This window comes from Lutjanus erythropterus, chromosome 5 (genome assembly GCF_056507025.1).
Source record: "Lutjanus erythropterus isolate fLutEry1 chromosome 5, fLutEry1.hap2, whole genome shotgun sequence".
Classification (NCBI taxonomy): Eukaryota; Metazoa; Chordata; class Actinopteri; order Lutjaniformes; family Lutjanidae; genus Lutjanus; species Lutjanus erythropterus.
In genome coordinates, this window is record NC_139321.1 from 3,516,139 (window position 1) to 3,534,170 (window position 18,032).

Genomic DNA, 18,032 nt, shown 5'->3' on the forward strand with positions numbered 1-18,032 from the left:
GGCCAAAATCAATATCAGTTTAGGTGTACACTATATTTAAAACATTTACCAATGGCGAACTGAGGCCGCTGTCTGTGCTCTCTTCACAGCCACTAAACTGAAAAAACTTTTCTCCTTATTTTCCCTTGCAGGACTCACGAGTTTCTGGTGTACCGCTGCCTCGATCTGCTGCTAGTAACGTTATTTTGGACTCATACAAATGTGTTTAAACATCAAAGTCACACCAAAGTCAGACAATAACACAAACTCCTACAACTCCCATGTCCTGTGAGGTAAAAAGCCAACGGAATCTGGTGGTTGTAAAGAGAGCAGAGACGGCGACTTTAGTTCCCCCGGTGGAAAACATTGTCTGACGACAAAATAAAGCAGTGAACTTGTCTCTGCCTGCGTCTACAGCGGTCAACAGCAGTACTTTAAGCCTTGTTTATGTTTGTGTGAGACACTGTGGCACGGGCCCCTGTAGATGGTGCACAACCTACAAGCTGGCAGGGAGACATTACTGTGTAGTGTGTTATTCGCTGAGGTTATACGAACAAAATATTCTGTGAATACAACAGAAACAGAAAACATCATTAACCAACATGGCTGCTCCTGCTGACCATGAAGCTTGTCACTGCTGAGAGGAATTTATCTGTGTGTGACTGTTAAAAATAATAAAGACAACCCAAGATGGCATGTTCTGTGCATTGCTTACACGCAGAGAGATGCCATGATGGGGACTACAGCCGTGCTGCGAGGCTGATGCATCAAGGAAATGCAGCTGCAGCTACATGTAGCAACTAAAAAGCTTTATATTTTTAATTAGGATGAGTTGGTAAAAGCCAAAGACACATAAACCTGAGCGCATAATGGACTTAAAAGTCATCAGGTGGACACAAATGTGACTGTAAATGACATATGACTACATGTATAAATAATAAACTGCTTCCTAACATATCAAGTTAACTGTTTCCACACCTGTCGATCAAAAATACAAATTATATACATATATGTATAATTAACATATATATAGTCTGGTACTGAAACCTGAACTTCTTCATTTATGCTGATCTTAATTAAGTTCCCGAAACACACAATCACTCACATAAACCAAAAATATTTTAATGTTTCAAATGAAGAGATCCCATTGTCAGATTTGTCATTCATAGCTAGATAAGTCCTCTGTTGATCTCTTACTCATGATCAAAACATAATATTAATATTAATATGAACAGCTGGTAAAATAAAGTGACAGTATTGCTGTGGGTATAAAGGAATTTGTAACAGCATTTATAGTAATTAAGATGAGATGATAAAGGCTTTGAGAGTCTGGAAATCTTTTGTTTAGATACCTTTAAGGTGCTTTAATTTTACTCTTAAAAAGCTGTAGGATCCACGAGGAGAGGTCGGTGAGTATTTCATCATGATAATGATTTTTAAGGTGGGAATTTAATACACATTATATCACAGGTGTTTTGTGATCCATCTTGTTTGCACACATGCAGTTTTAACACACTATAATGTGTGCAGGAGTGCAGACATCTGTGCATCTTTCTATAACTTTGGCATAGAGTCCAGTCACTACATAATGGTCTTTACAGATAATGTCTGCACATGTGATCCTGCTTGCCAAATCTTCCACCACATACATGTCGAACTTGAGCCCAGCGCAGGATATCATTTTTGTCACGTGCTGGGCAAACTACAGCAAGCATAAATCCAGCATTACTTAGCGTCTGCACTGGAACTCCTGAGGCAGCTGTCAATCAAACGTGAGCTGACATGCCCCCAACACACACTTGAGAAATGGTCTAAACAGCAAAATGAGCTAATTTTGAACCAAGTTAATTAATACTTATGAATGCTTATTTTCAGTCAGATCTTTGTGGATGCTTCATGAGAAACTTCGATATCTTATATGCATTGTTACTATTTCAAGCCAAGTCAGACCTTCTCACACAGCAGAGCAGACAGGTGAGGGAGGGGTAGGAAGGCAGATTGTTCACTAATCAATCACAGAAGCTGTCGTCCTCTCAGACTATTAAAAAAAACAAACAAAAATGCCACAATTGGCTGCAAAATATATTTGGGTGCCACCCAATTAAAGTCTCTGTGTGGGAAACGCTGCAGAGTGTCGGACCATGCTGTTCACAAACAGGTCTGCTGTCATGAGTTTGTGAGCAACAGAGAAAACACTGTATTTACAGAGTCACACAGAGAGTATGCTGATCTCATTTACATTCCTTAAATGCTTTTATATAATGTTGCGATCAGTAAGAAGTCATAGATATGCAGTAAAGAGCTGAAATCCAGCAGATTCTCAGAAGCTGTCAGAAGCTCAAGATGCGCAGGGAGTCGAGTCTGAGCCACCTGATAGTTTCTAAACCAGTGAACTCAAGGATGGGCCTGCCTGCGCCTTCTGCTGGTCCTGTGCTTCCTGCCTTGAACATAATTTGTAAGAAAACGGACAAGACAGAAGACAGAAGGAGCATCTGTCACAGGCAGAATCTCTGTCAGCAGGTAAGTAAAAAATCAAAAATGTCATATGCTGGATTCGACCATGGCTAACTTTTAATTACATCATTTTTGTAGCATTTATTGTGTGATCAGACAAGCATCGTTTTGCATACAGCAACAGGTACATATACATCTATAAACTATAACAGAGCAGGGAAACACTGCATTAAGACTAGAAGGACACACCACTACTGACAGAAAATGCCATTTGTGTAAAAGTGTATGGAAGGCTACGATGGAAATTAACATCTAGACACAACATCCAGGTTAAACTGGATCCTTCTGGACAAAGTCATTCTGACCATAAGACGGATGTATTGAAAACTGCAGCTTTGGTTGAAGAAAAGTCTCACAAAAATGCCAAAAGTGAATAACAGCAAAAGTCAGCTGAGCGTGGACTTTTCAAGCAATCATCTTCCAACAGTGAGTTTAGTTTTAACTAAACTGGTTTTCTGTGTGATCTAACCATGCGATAAGTTTTTATGTATTCTTATATTGTGGGCAGGACAAACTTGAGGATTTCTCACAGCTGGTGTTTCGCTCCCCCAACAGGCTCAACATGCGTGAGATGTATTTTGTTGACATTCTGTCTGCAGATAATAAACAGGGTCCCTCATCCACTAAGCACAGAAACAACAGAGTCGACTGAGGTTAGCCAATCTGAAAGTGACACAAAACACCTCAAGTCCAACAGCTGGTTAGCAAAGACCAACTTCAGGGGTCTTTATTCGTACTACAGAGGACACAAGGTCACTTTATACTCCAGCACTGATATGTATTTATTTAGCTGTGAATCTGTGTATATGTGAGGTCATCATATTCACTTTTCTCCACAAAAGAACCCACTACCTAATTATTAGTACCATGCTCTTCCAACTAAGCTACAGGCAGTGCTGGACGGAGCATTTAGATCCCTTACTTCAATAAGTGAAGTAACAGTAAGTATGTTTCATCAGCAAAAAGTATGAAAACCAAAAGTACTCAGTGTTCAGTAAAATGTTCCATGTTTTATTATCTGATGTTTTTTGGATCGCTGTTACTGTTGCATTCATGTGTGTGTTGCATTTTACTGGTGAGCTCATTTTAACTACATACTGTTGGCAGCAATGCATCATGGTCTATAAGATCATCATATCATCATCATATGCTTGTAGCACTTTATATTTTATTTGAAAAGAAGATTTTTTTCAAACCATAAAGGAACCCTTCATGGTTTTCACTGAGCAGGAAGGGTATGAAAAATTATAATTTGAAAAGTAAATAATAACTACATCTGTCAGACAAATGTGGTGGAGTACAAGAAGAAATGTTGCATAAAATTGAAGAACAAGTATCTCAAAAGTTCTCTAGGTACTTGAGTAAATGTACTTAGTGACATTCCACTGCTGGCTAATGGATACTATAATGAGGCATGCTGTGACGTTTTGATTTTGAGCTTTAATGTGTCTTTTGTAGAACTGTCTATTTTTGGCATTTTTCGAAATTAAAGGATACCTGCAGCATTTTACTCAATTTCAGCCATCTTGGGCCACAGAGTGTCTTTTTTTCCTCCTCCATATGCTAAAACATCAGTATCATACAGGTACTGTCCATGCAAAACTCATTTAGACAGCAGTGTCCTGACATGGAAATGAAAATAATTTTCTAGCCAGTTTTCCTTGGCTTACCTCATGGCTTATGTGTGCAAACCAGCTGTGTACTACAGCACTTCTTCAACATGAGTCTGCCCCTCCAGAGTCCCTGTGCTCTGAAAACCATCATGCTTGCTTTTAGTACCTAAGAAGGGGCAGCCCAAAGCCCTGAACGACTACAGGCCGATAGCACTAACCTGTCACATAATGAAAATCTAGGAGGGACTGGTCCTAGCACACCTGAAACCACCAGTGAGCTCATCACTAGACCCCCTGCAGTCTGCTGCAGAGGGTATACTTCTGCCTGAAAAGGCCCAACAGTACAGTGCTTTCAAGCGCTTTCAATACTATCCAGCTGAGACTGCTGAAGTAGAAACTGGACATGCAGGTGGACGCCCCCTTGGTCACATGGATCAAGGACTTCTTGATGGGGAGACCACAATTTGTGAGGCTGCAGAGCTGTGTCTCATAAGAAATACTGGGCACCCGCAGGGAAGCGTGCTATCGCCCTTTCTTTACACCACCTACACATCTTCAAGTACAACTCTGAGTCATGTCATCCACAGAAATTCTCTGGTGACACTGCCGTCATGGGGTGTGTGGAAGGTGGACAGGGGGACCAGTCCAGGGGCCTGGTAGACCACTTTGTAAGGTGGTTTGGGGAAAATCATCTGCATCTGAATGAAGCTGGTGAAGACAAAAGGCGGAAAACAAGGCCCCACTTTCTCCAGTTTGCATCAGATGTGGAGATCATCAAGTCCTGCAAGTACCTGGACATACAACTGCTCGACTAGCTGGAGTGGTCTACCAACGCGGAGGCCGTCTACGTGAAGGGCCGAAGCTGGCCTTACTTCCTGACGAGGCTCAGGCCCTTGAATGTCTGCAACAAAATGTTCCAAAATGTTTTGTCTGTTGTTGTGAGCACCATCTTCTCTGCTGTGGTGTGCTGGGGTGCAGGCATCAAAGCAAAAGACACCAACATAAACTCATAAAGAAGGCAGAGTCTGTTGTTGGCTTTAAGCTGGCCAGACTGGAGGAGCTGGTTCAAGGCCAAATGCTGGCAGATCTGCTGGCAGTCATGGACAATGCCACCCACATCTACAGAAAACATTGGACAAACTAAAGAGCACCTTTCTCTCAGCGGAATGATTCAGCCTCACTGAATGATACAGGAGGTCATTCCTGCCAGGTGCTATCAGACTCTACAACTCATCAGGCCTGACCAGTCTAGAATCACCAAACTGTATTTTAAATGCTGGTGAAATATGGCATTTTGTGCTGTGCAGTACAAATACTAGCACATTTACCTACAAAATATGACAACAACTCACTAAATGCTTCACCTTTACAAACCAAAAATGATCACAGAGTCTGCAGGTTAACAACATTGTTTACCTGGAGCTGATGTTAGCTGGCAGCCTGCTACACAGTGTAGCTAACATTAGCAGAGCTAACTATGTGCTGTATATGGTCACATGTTGTTCCAGTGAAGTGATTATATATCAGTTTATTCTGTCACAGTCTACATTCAGCCTTATTTCCATTTTCTATATCAAAACACTGCCAAACTGCGCTGGTTTTATGAGCTGTCAGTTAACTGGCACTGTACATTAATAAAATATTGATAAATACTTTAACTGACTAGTATTTCTGGTGCCGACTAGTGGGGTGGAGACATTTAATCATGTAGTTGACTGATCTTGTACATCCCTAATCATGATTTGATATAATATTGATATATGGCCCAGCTCTAATCAAACGTGCTCTGCCAAGCTCTTCAGTTAAAAGAGCGTGTCACATGGAAGACTGGACAGATTACCTCTTTAAGGAGGAATCAGGACATTATACAGCTGTTTTCACAGGATGAGTGGTACTGACCAAATCAACTGATCTGACATGCTGAGTAAAATCTGTGGAGTGTCCCTTTAACTTAGCAAAATCTAACCTGTGAAACAATGAAAAAACCTGCAATCATTACCATGACTACTGCTGCTGGTTTTATTTACTACTATTACCAACACCTCCTGCTACAAGTGCTGCCATACTTGCTTGGTGTAGTTGTGGTTGCTGCTGCGACTTTTATTACTGCTGTTTACCATGACAACTACTGCTTCATTTCTTCTCTTACTGCTGGTGAAGAACGGTGCACATAGTGTATCAGTGCAAACAAGTTATCAGTACAGAGTCGGACCATCGACTGTCGAGTTTTACTGTTGGTTTTCAGAGGTATGTCTGATCCAGTCCTGACGATAAAATCACTGAGCTGGAGGTGAAGAAGAGCCATGTTGTAGCAGCAGCTGTTAGCTTACAGCCCTGCTAACTCCATTACTACTACAGAGACAGAGCTACTCAGCACAGGAGTAAAACAAATGATATGTAGGGAATAGAGAGATTTAAGATAGAAACACTGTGATGCAGAGGAAAGGATGAAAGAGGGGAGCAGCCGTGTGAAGCAGTGAAGACAGAGAGAGAGAGAGAGGGAGGGAGAATGATGGAACATTGATCGTCCATGTCTCTCTCACTGCAGTGGTAGTAAACAATCAGCCAGCCTCCTTTGTCCACAGCACTAAACCACACCCCCTCCTTTTGTCATGCGCTCCCTCCTCCCTCCCTCTCTCACCCGCTCTCTCTCTCAACCTCCATTTCTCCCTCCCTCCATCCTTCCATTTCTCTCTCCTTCCATCCTTCCATTTCTCTTGCTTTCTATAAACCTTTATTATCCACCTCTCCTTCAGTATGTCTGCATCTATCTCCCTATCGCTCATCTCTGTGTGTGTGTCTCTCTCTCTCTCTCTCTCTCTGTAGAGCTGTGACGCTATGCTGCTAATGCTAACTAGCAACTGCTGCTAACAGCTAACTAGCTAATGAAAGAGTGACACAGACAGAGAACAGACAGACAAACAGTGTGACAGGCAGACTCGTACCTTGGCTGGTAGTGTTCCACTCTCTTAATCAAAAATAGAATCCAGTGAAAAAGCCCAGTACAGCTCCTGATGGTAGCACAGCTCGCTCTCTCTCTCTCTCTCTCTCACACACACACACACGCACACATACACACTACCTCCTCTTTCTCACACACACATACTCTGCTCCTCCCCCTCCCCCCACGCGCACACACACACACACACACACAGGCGTCGTTCTCCTATGTTCTCACACGCATACACACACACACCCCCTCCCCACTCTTTTCCCACTCACACACACAAATGAGCACTCAGTCAAGGGCTACCCACAATCCCTTGCGCCACACAAAGACAAGGGGGTGTGACCAATCACATACTGCCTCACTCTGCACCCGTGTTTTTTTCTCCCTCCTCCCTCACTGTGTAATGCCCACCGACATACAAACTTGTGGGCGGGCTGCCGAGAGGGTTGCCATGACAACGCATCCCCAGTCGCTCTTTGTTGCTATCACTCGTACATTCACACACATACGTACACAGTCTCCACAGTTTCTCTTTTTAAGATCTCTGTAGCATGTCTCTGCTCTGCCGTGTACGTACCTGCTACACCGTGTGTGTGTGTGTGTGTGTGTGTGTGTGTGTGTGTGTGTGTGTGTGTGTGTGAGTGTGTGTGTGTGAGTCTGCACATGCTCTCTTAGTCGGTGTTGCAGTACTGCAGCTGGGTTCTGGTGTGACCCAGTTAGAACACTAAGGCTGGATGTAGGACACACACACACACACACACACACACACACACACACACACACACAGAGAGAGAGAGCAAACAGAACATTCCAGTACTATGAAACGATTGCTTATATAAATATAACAGAGGAGTCACAGTTATATTATCATTATAAGGAAATTAAATCACTTCTGTGTATTACACATATTATCACATAATATTCACTGTGCAGTAGGGTTGAACAACTCATTTAGATTTTATCGAAATTGCAACATGGTCTACTGCAATTTTCAAATTGCAGGAGATGCAATATTTGATAAAAACCCTGTCTGCTGCAGAGATTCTACAAAGAAAATATCTTTGGAGGGCTGCAACTAGTGATTATTTTCATTATCAATTAATCTGTCAAGCATTTTTATGATTAATCGATCAGTTGTTTGGTCCATAAAATGTCAGCAAATGTTGATCAGTGTTTCCAAATGTCGAAGTTGACATCCTCAAATGTATTGGTTTGTTCACAGCTCAAAGATAATCAGTTTACCGTCAGACAGAAGTAAAGAAACCACAAAATAATCACAATTGAGGAGCTGAAATCAGAGACTCAAAGAACTAATTGATTAATCAACAAATTATTTCAGTTCTACTTCGTTTGGTACAGATAGCCACAAAAATTACCTCTTATATTGCAAATTATGTTGCAATCGCAATATCAGTTAAAATAATCGCAGATATTTTGTCAGGATCGTTCAGCCCTGCTGTGCAGTTGCAAACTGATGACACAGGCGTTATGATCCATACTGATCATAGGGTTAGGGTTAGGGTTATTCATCATATACTGGTTATAGTGTGGTTAAAGTGCAGTAAAACTACGTCTTAGCGGTTACCACTTTGTTTCCCAGCAACAAGAAAGCGCCCCTCTGAGATATTTTGTCTGTATGCTTCTTGATATAATAGAAATGATAAAAAACCTGAGGCAGATACAACAGGCTAGTAGAAAATCACAAGTGCTGTATTGAGTGTTATTAAAAGGCAGGCAGGCAGACTTGTGGGAAAGTGTGTGAGATTAGCATGTGAAAAAAACAGTTCTGAGTATCAGAAATTCCCATATTATGCTGCAGGAGGTGATCAGTACACAGCTCCAACAGAAAGGAAAACTTTCTAAATCAGTGTTTCTTCAACTCTTCTTCTGAGGACCCACTGATTTAATGTGCAATTGTACTGCACAGCGCAAAGAGCCGTACTCTTATCAGTAAAACTATACAGGACATGTTAGCCTACTTCATTAATGAGATAAAATAAGTGCATGTGAAACAATATAAACATTTTAAATGCTTTAAATTAGACAAAATAAGTGAATAAACCACTATCACAACACATTCTCTGGAAATGACTGCTCTTAACAGTACAGCCAGGGAGCATGTCAATCAAGTCGGTGGTGGAATCCATGTTGCTTTAAAGGGATCCTGGGAAATGTGAGAGTTGAAAATGTACTATTTACTATTTGTACTAAAAAAAACAGACACCCCCCCCCCTGTAAACACAGCACGTTGGTGATTCATCAGAGGAATCTGACATTTACAACAGTTTTGACAACACAACTTAAAACAGTGTAGTTTAAGGAAGGTGAGACAACACACTCCATTCCAGCTGGTGGCAGCAAACTGCCATTAAAATAAAGAAGAAGAAGAAGAAGCATGCACATTAGGAAAAAAAATGGAGACGTCAAAAGAGCTCCTGTGTTTGTTGTTTTTGACTGAACAAAAACAACAAACAACAAAGCCTATTTTATTTATTCCATGGCCTGTTTATTTCAGAATGATGCTTGTCAATCAGCTTCTGGCAGCAGGATCAACATTGTGAACGGTTGTTCTGTGACTCAGCAGAGATGCAGACAAAAGCTTTCAAGCCACACTGATAGTTTGTATGCAGTTAAAGGCATCACATGCTGGTCAGCTGGAAGATGATTTGAAACGTTTACACGTGACGCTACCAGCTCATCACCATGTTCTTCAGGGGGTCCCACAGGAGGATTGCTAAGAAACCCACCCTAAAATCATCAGTGATGATCATGAGAAGGGATTATTGTACCCAGCACACACAAACACCACTGTAAAAAGCATAGCCAATTTTCTGTCATATTTTGCTGCTGGGGCGAAAATACCTACAAAGCAGAAAGTGGACATCAGATAAGTGGAATCGAAAGTTTAGTTACTTAATGATTCCTTAAGAATCATAATTTTAGAACTGGTTCTACTTTAGATTTGGGTCTTGATTCCCAACACACTGATGAAAAGTCAGAGGATGAGGATGAGTTATGAAGCTCTCAGCATGTCACTTCAGCAAGTGGTGTGTTGTCTCCTCTGTGGGTGTGTGTGAACTATCTGTGACAATTATTGTGTGCATGAGTGCATTAATTTCACTCTCACCTGTGCAGAACCCGCCATTGCCTCCTTCATCTGTGATGGACATTGAACTACACATACAAGGAGCCAATTACGTATTTGCAGGTGTACACATGTATGTAGAGTCCTGCTTGAAAAGCATACAAGTGGACTCACATTTGGTCTTCTGTGGCCATGAAAGTCTGTACAAAACTGAATAACCCCTCAACCTGACTGGCTGACCATCCCTCATCCTCACACCAAGGCCTTTTGAGCTTCCTCTTTTGCACCAGAGACCAAAGTTTTTGTCATTAAAACTTCCTAACAGTCCCGTCAAAAAAAACAACAACACACTACTAACAGATGAAAGCAACCATGTTATAGATTCACATCAGAAAGAGGCTTTTCTCTCAACAGTCCACATCTGTTGAGTCAGGCTAAGAGCTGATTGGTCAACATGAACAAATCTCAACCTAATCCACAGACAAGAGACTGAATGCTACTGCTGGAACATGACTGGATATGTATGTATTAAGGGCACAAGGTGTCGTAGTGTTGCAACAGTTTGTGTGTGTGTGTGTGTGTGTGTGTGTAAAGAGAGAGAAAGAGAGCAATGGGAACATCCCTCACTCTTTAGTTGACCCATCTCTCCGTAATACACAACAAGGCAGACCAGTGTGAGGCCAATACTGAAATTATAATGTAATGAATAAAAAAAATATACATATTTTACATTATTACATTTTTTCCATTGGCACTTTTTGCAGTGCCAAGTCAAACCATGAAGCGCCAATTTGCATTTCATTACCACTTACAGCACATCAACCTGTGTCTGTGATGGACCACCTTAGTGGGGCTAAGCTGGCCTGATCTGCCTCCAAGTAGCTTGCAGTGACGTTTTGTCCACCAGCTAATTGATGACCCCCTTTCTCCACCTCAAACCAGCATGTATTGCAAGATTCAACTCATGTGTGTGGAGCAGATCAGAAAAAAGTACTTTTGTAGCTAACTGAATATTTGTGGTTTGAAGTTTCTCACCCATGTCGCTGTTTGTACTGTCAGGCATCTGCTTTTTTAACCGTTTCATATTTGCCTGCAGTCAGGCTCAGTTTGCTGCTTTATAACAAAAGTGTTTAAATACATAATAAATGGGGACTTCTATTGTGATCAATTTACAGGAAAATAAGTTTTAATTTGCTGTTTTATAGCTGCCTGACTAAAAGACACACCTTCAAGTGGGTGGCCATGTTGTAATGGAAATGCTGATCCCTGCTGTGCTGCATTGACGTGCCAACTCAAATCGAGTCATGTCAAGCCAGCACGTGTATGGAACAGAGGTACGCACGGTATACATTCATTTAGGTCTTTCTTTTTTGATACTTTTCATTAAAGACGTTCTGGTATTAGAATTTGCCAAAGTTCAGTACTTGTTTTACATCAACGTTGATGAGCTCATACAGAGAAAGAAGCAAATTTTCACCTCGCACAGCACCAAGGGCGTGTTTCTTTGCTCAGCTCAGCCTGTGACTGAACACCACAATGAAGTCACTCGGCTCACTTCTGTTAAACCCTCCACTGTCTTTTCTTTTCCCCTTCTCTTCTGTGTACATTTGTCTGAGTGTTTATGAAGCAAAATAAATTGGATCAGAGCAGAATTAGATGTGACTTGCAGTATTTATTCCTCTAGAAGCTCCACTCTGCCCCTGGCTCTCTCCCCCAAAGCTCCCTGGAGCTCAGCAGTTTTCTGCAGGAAAGTTATTTTGGTGTCTCTTTTTCCTTATTTTGGTGGCGCTATTTAAAATGTTTAACAGCTAAAGAGCACAGAGCTAACAGCACTGGCTACAGGTCACTTCTCAACTATGGGGGCTCATAGTGTCAGACAAAACAGCCAGTAAAAAAAAAGGCACACTGATTCCCACTGTAAATTTAGAGAACATAGTGGTAACCATAGTGAACCTAAGGCTCCTGAATAAAAAAAAAGAAAATGCAATTGGGTTGCTGGTGTAAATGTAAAATGTTGTCGTGCTGCAGAAATGTCCTGGCCTACACATCGTATTTTACAAACTTGAGAAAACATCTTCGTTTAGTACAGCACCTTGCAAAAATGATAAAAAAAAATATAATAATTTCTTCTAATATCACAAATCATATCGTGATCACAATATTAGTCGAAATAATCACAGTCATATTTTTCTAGCTCAGGCCTAGTTGCTGGAATAATGTTTCAGAGGAAATGGCCTCTTTGTATAACTACAGTTTGTAGTTTAATAATAATACAATAATACATAATAATATTAACATTTGAATAAATGAACTGTTGATTAGAAATTTTCTCGTGTGTATGAAATTGAAATGAAATAGTTTCGATTTCATTGTAAATGTTTTTTTACAATCTATGTTGTGCAACAGTATGCTGTATGTGCAGGGTTAATGTCCCCTGCAGACGTTTTGTTTCTGATATGTTCAGTATTGAGTATTGAACTTGTATCACTTCAGTCTTGAGTATTGTTTTAGTATTGAGTATCGTGATGCTAACCTGGTATGGAAGTCAAGATTTTGGTATCATGACAACACTAGTGTGTGTAATAGACAGGAACAGAGAAGCGGACAGAAATAGCCCCTGCCGCTGCAGGCCCAGGACTGCAGGGGGCCGGCCCTTCTAAACCAGGCCAGGGCTTTGGACGATCTGATTGGTCAAAATGCCATGAGAGGAGAGTGTGTCTGTGAAAGGAGAGACGATGTCAATTGTGAAAATGGCTGTGTGTGTGTGTGTGTGTGTGTGTGTGTGTGTGTGTGTGTGTGTGTGTGTGTGTGTGTGTGTGTGTGTGTGTTTGAGAGAAAGAAAGAGAGAGAGAGAGAGAGAGAGAGAGAGAGAAAACAGGGAAAGACAGAGAGAGAAAAAGACATTTTGTGCCTATGTGTGTGCGTGTGTGTGTATGTGTGTGTGTGTGTGTGTGTGTGTGTGTGTGTGTGTGTGTGTGTACAGCCGCCCTGAGCATAACTCAGCAGACAGAGAAAAGGAGGAGCTACGAATGCATTACAGGAGAGGAGCAGTCATTACATCAGCTTGTGTGTGTGTGCGTGTGTGTGTGTGTGTGTGTGTGTGTGTGTGTGTGTGTGTGTGTGTGTGTGAGATATGTCCGGCTGAGTGAGGGTTAATGAGTTCACAGTTTGAGCATGCAAAGCTGCAGCGTTACATGCTTCCAGAGCGTTGCAGGGAGTTGAAGAAGAGAGGGAGCAGAGGAGCATTTCAAAGTTCTCAAACATCAGTAAAACTGGGTTTAGCCAGTAAGTTATTCAGAGACTGACACTGATTCAGAGGATAATTTTTACCTCCACATACAAAATCATGACTGAACTGTGAGTACAGAGGGAGTAATATCAATAATACAGTAAACACTAATGTCAGCAATATGAATTTCTCAAAGATCCAACATTGTTTCTCTTTGCTCTTGATAAATTCATCATAATTAATGGGATGATAGTTTAAGATGGATAATTAAATTTGTAGTGTTGAAGGGATTTGATTTTGGCTTCTTGACACATCAGATCAAGTTAACATCGCTGCCAGTCGAAACAACCAGGATTTGTACGTCACACAGCGCCAACCATGGCTCTTCAGCTAGCTAGGTATTCTCAGTACACCAAAAGAGGGAGCTAAGAGAAAAAGAGACAGTGATTGAGCAAGAGTGAATCTCAGACTGATGCTGAGCGTTTGTTAGACATGGTGATCTCACACAGCTAACGGGAAAACTCCAACCAATCACCAACAATCTGACAACAAAGTGTTCATGCCTGCCAGTGTTCTTCATGACAGATTGGGACATAGGCTCTAACATTATCAGTGTCACCCCTGTATCATGGATTTTGTAGTTCTTATGCAGATGCAAAAAGTTATCTATCATCAGTTCAGACTAAGGCTAGCACAGAAATAAATAAATTTATCTCACACCAAAAAAAAACCCTGGCTCTGCTAGTTTGTAATAAATTACACTGTCAAATGTATATTATTTACAGTTTAGCCTATATCATGTTTCCAACAACAGTTTATCTGATTACATACATAGCCCATTTGTCCATAAGTCATACACTTTTGTTCCCTGTTCATTGTTTGCTTGTACGTTATACCTCCCCTGCAATGAAATCTTCAGCATCAGTCGAGTTGTGCTCACTTGTCAATAAAGATTCAACAAGTGAATATTTAACTCTGTATGTATGCTCACATCCTGTAGTTTCTATTTGTACCAGAGGAGGGTGACAAACCATTTGTTGTGACTGTGCTGGAGACATGATTTCTGCACTAACATGATGAGGAGGACTTCTTTACCCTCCTCAAAAGCTATCAAAGCTTAAACTCCCCTTTTCCTTCAGATTCACTCTTAGAAATCTCCTCCAACACTTCATGTGAAGACAAAAGTAACATCAAGAAAGTCACTGGTGAAAAATAAGCAAAAAACCCCCCCCAAAACATCAGACAAGAAATCTAACTAACTAATACCAGATGCTCCATTTGTGAATGAAGCTAATGCTAAAAGCTAGAAAATTTGCAAAAAACTGAAGATGACACATACACACAAGTCACAAGTCAAGTACTCCACCCATTAGCCCAGTTCTAGACTCCACCACCACAGCAGTAAGACCAACAACATGTGGTGGAAGAAGAAAGGAGCTGAACGTCAAACTAGCAAGAACACACAGGCCATTTCTGACCCACTAACTGCTGGACAGCTCTCATAAACCAAACCTACATCACTACCTGTCCCTTCACTAGTGCTGACTGGGAGATGCAGTCCAGTGTGCGCCTCTCTCAGAGACTCTCCGTCCACTCCGTCCACTCCAGGTCTGGACCGAATGAACAAGTGTGAGAGCACCCAAACTCCCGCGTGCAGATCTGCTAACAAAAGAAGACCCAGCACGATATTGCACTTTCTCTGCCCAAACAAGAGGCTTAAAGTAGTGTTGTAGTGAGTACGGTTGAATGAGGCACAGCAGCTTCGGAAGTCTGTCCTGCAGAGAGTTGTTGGTTCTATTCCAACATGTCTTTCTGAGGTTACTATGAGACCAGAGGAAGCTCTGGGAATATGCTGCTCGGCTCAGCTCCTTTGTGAAAGCAATCTGACATAATGGAAATTCCATTCAAAACTAAAAGACGGCCTGCACCAGGGGCCAGATGCATAAAACTCTGTATAGATTAACAACAGAAATATGAATATGCATTTCTTTCATCAGATTTTTAAAGCTGTGTGTACATCTGATTCTGTTCATTGTGGAAACTCTCTTTAACATCAGTTTGCATAAAGATATTTAGACCCGATAACGAGAAAAAGTGGAATTTAATCAGTTATATTTGATCAGCAAGGTTCTCCAACAGCATCAGAACAGCTGTGATTATATGCTACCATTACACATGAATGTGATCATTTATAGCTCCTGTACCACTAATTTATCACATGCACCAATAAACAGTCATCATAGTCTCAATCAGGGCTTGACATGAGCACTGGCTCACCTGACCAAAGTCACTCTTATGAGCCACTTCAGTGGGAAACATAACAGATGATAAAATGATCTCAATATGGGGCTGGACTTTGGACATATTTCACTCAATATGGATCAATCTAACAGCCTATCACACAGCAGAAATAAACACAAGGCCGCAGTCAGTCAGCTCAGCTCAGAGGAAACTGAACTCATGAATCCTCCATTAAAGCTGAGGAAACTGTTGAACAAAAAAGGTAACATAAAGTCAGTTTGGTTTGGATGTTATAAAAGCAATAAAGCGCAGATTAAGACAGTCTGCAAGACATGCCATCAGTTGGTGCCAACCAAGATGGGAAACACATCTTTTCCATCACCTGAAAAGGTAACATCCAACAAGCTAACTTGTATTGTTTTGTTAAGGCAGGTAAAAAAAGAAGAACATATTTTATTAATCCCTGTCTTTTGTACAGTGGATCAGAAGTTAAAATCCAGGTCAGGGCAGGTCTCCTGTAAGGCTGTGAAAAGACGCTCCTGGGACACGACAGCAGAGTGCAGAATTTTATCTCATCACCCAACCCTACTTTCAACCGTTGCTGCTCATTAAACTTTTCCTTCACACAAATACAATATGTTCTACACAATTACTTAAATTTCAACAGTACAATTATTATTTAGACACTTTTGTGACCCATGCAGCCAAATATTACATAACTTGCTCTGCTTACAATGGGGACCAATGTGCAGGGAAAATACTAATCTCTATAATTTGCATATGAATACAGACTGTGTAGGCATATTGGATATGCATATGAATGCTAAATCATCATGAGATGACGGCTGATGGGTTCAGAGATTGAGAAAACACAGACGGGGCTGTCCACAGGTCTGCTGCTGCTAGTTTGACGAAAACACCTTCTCTGAGCTAAAAATAGCACAAAGATGCAACGAAACGTAACACTGCATATTTTTCAAATTACTACAAATATAAACATATATACATGCAGTAGTAACATCAGGTGGAGGTGTCACAGCCTGAGACCAGTATTTTAAAACTTTTAATCTGCATCAGAATTATCCAGATTTTGTAATGTCTTCTTTTGCTATCAGAGATAAAAACTGATCTGATCTAGATTTGGTCGTGGTTTTTCAAAGAATTTTCAGACGGGATCATTCTGATCCAGATACCACAAGATCAGGGTTACAGATTCTAGATTTGCTGTCTTTGGTTAGGCCTCCATCTGTTATGTTAAATCTGGATAATTTAGAGTTTGAAAAAAAAGAAAGGAGAAGCATCTTGTCACTAAAATGACAGATGGCCTGGCCCACCTTAAAGGTCAGTCCACCTTAAGTGAGCCTGGGTCGACGTTGTTAATAACTTTGAGCTAACCCTCTTCAACAGCAAACAGGACACGGGATCTTGTGGGTCTTGAGGAGCTGCAGCACACGGGCTATTCACTGATTAACTGTACACACACCGCACTGTTACAGTCACAGCTGAACGTCACACACTCACTCTCACTCCATCTGTCTCATCATGGCTGCACTAATGTACACAATCTGCGAGTTATTTCTAAAAGAAGTTCACTGCTTGTACAGCACATTTTATTTTAAAATATCCAGGCTTCAGTACACTGGCAAAATTACTAATAACACATATACAACTGCCTTTCTTACTACAGCATGCAAGAACAACAAACAGGACTTCTTTTCTGAACTCTACTGTTTCTTTACTGAAGTCTACAGCATTTCTTATTGCTTCTTTAATGTATGGCATTTATTTACTGAACTCCACTGTGTTCTGTCCACCTCTTTTACCTGTATATGAGACAGAACATTAGAGTGTGGGAATGTCAACGTATCTTTGCGAGTGAATCTAAGTTTTGACAGCTGCAGTGGCCAAAAATGTTCCCCAGTTTTGTAAATCTCCGACTCGAACTGTCGTTCTAGTTAGCAACAACAGCAGTGAACAAAACATTCAGCTAGCAGCTTCTTACTTTTACCAAGCACAGATTGTCACTTATATTGGTTAAAATGCTAAATATCTCTCAGCTGCATTAATTAGTTGTGTTAGATTTAGTAGTGTACAGCGGTTACATTATATATATTTAATGAACATTTAGGTAAATATTGATCAGACTGGACTCAGGAGATACTCCATAATAAACAACTCTCATCAGAATTGGGGCCAAAGCACTTGATGGAGACCTCCCTACATGTTAGTTCTAATTTCTGTGCACATCATGAAGGTTCTCGTGTTTCAGGAGCCACTCAGTGTACAAGAAGCAGAAACGTAGAACTAGCCATCATTAGCTAATGCTAAGATACACACACACACACACACACACACACACACACACACACACACGTATCACTGTAGTTGCCTGCTCATTGTTTTCATTGAACACTAAATACA

The 18,032-nt window shown here is 41.0% G+C and overlaps 1 protein-coding gene across 3 annotated transcripts in view; it reads right to left on the minus strand.

Annotated features, from left to right (window-relative positions):
- LOC146326318 (storkhead-box protein 2-like) overlaps positions 1-18,032 on the minus strand; it is a 50,853-nt gene that overhangs the window by 20,320 nt on the left and 12,501 nt on the right. The window contains exon 1 of one of the 3 annotated variants that reach the window (XM_084718559.1): positions 7,052-7,227. The exons of the other annotated variants lie outside the window; for them this stretch is intronic. The gene's annotated coding sequence lies outside the window, so the exon portion shown is untranslated. Of the gene's footprint in view, positions 1-7,051; positions 7,228-18,032 lie in introns of those variants that run through there. 3 annotated transcript variants of the gene reach the window in all.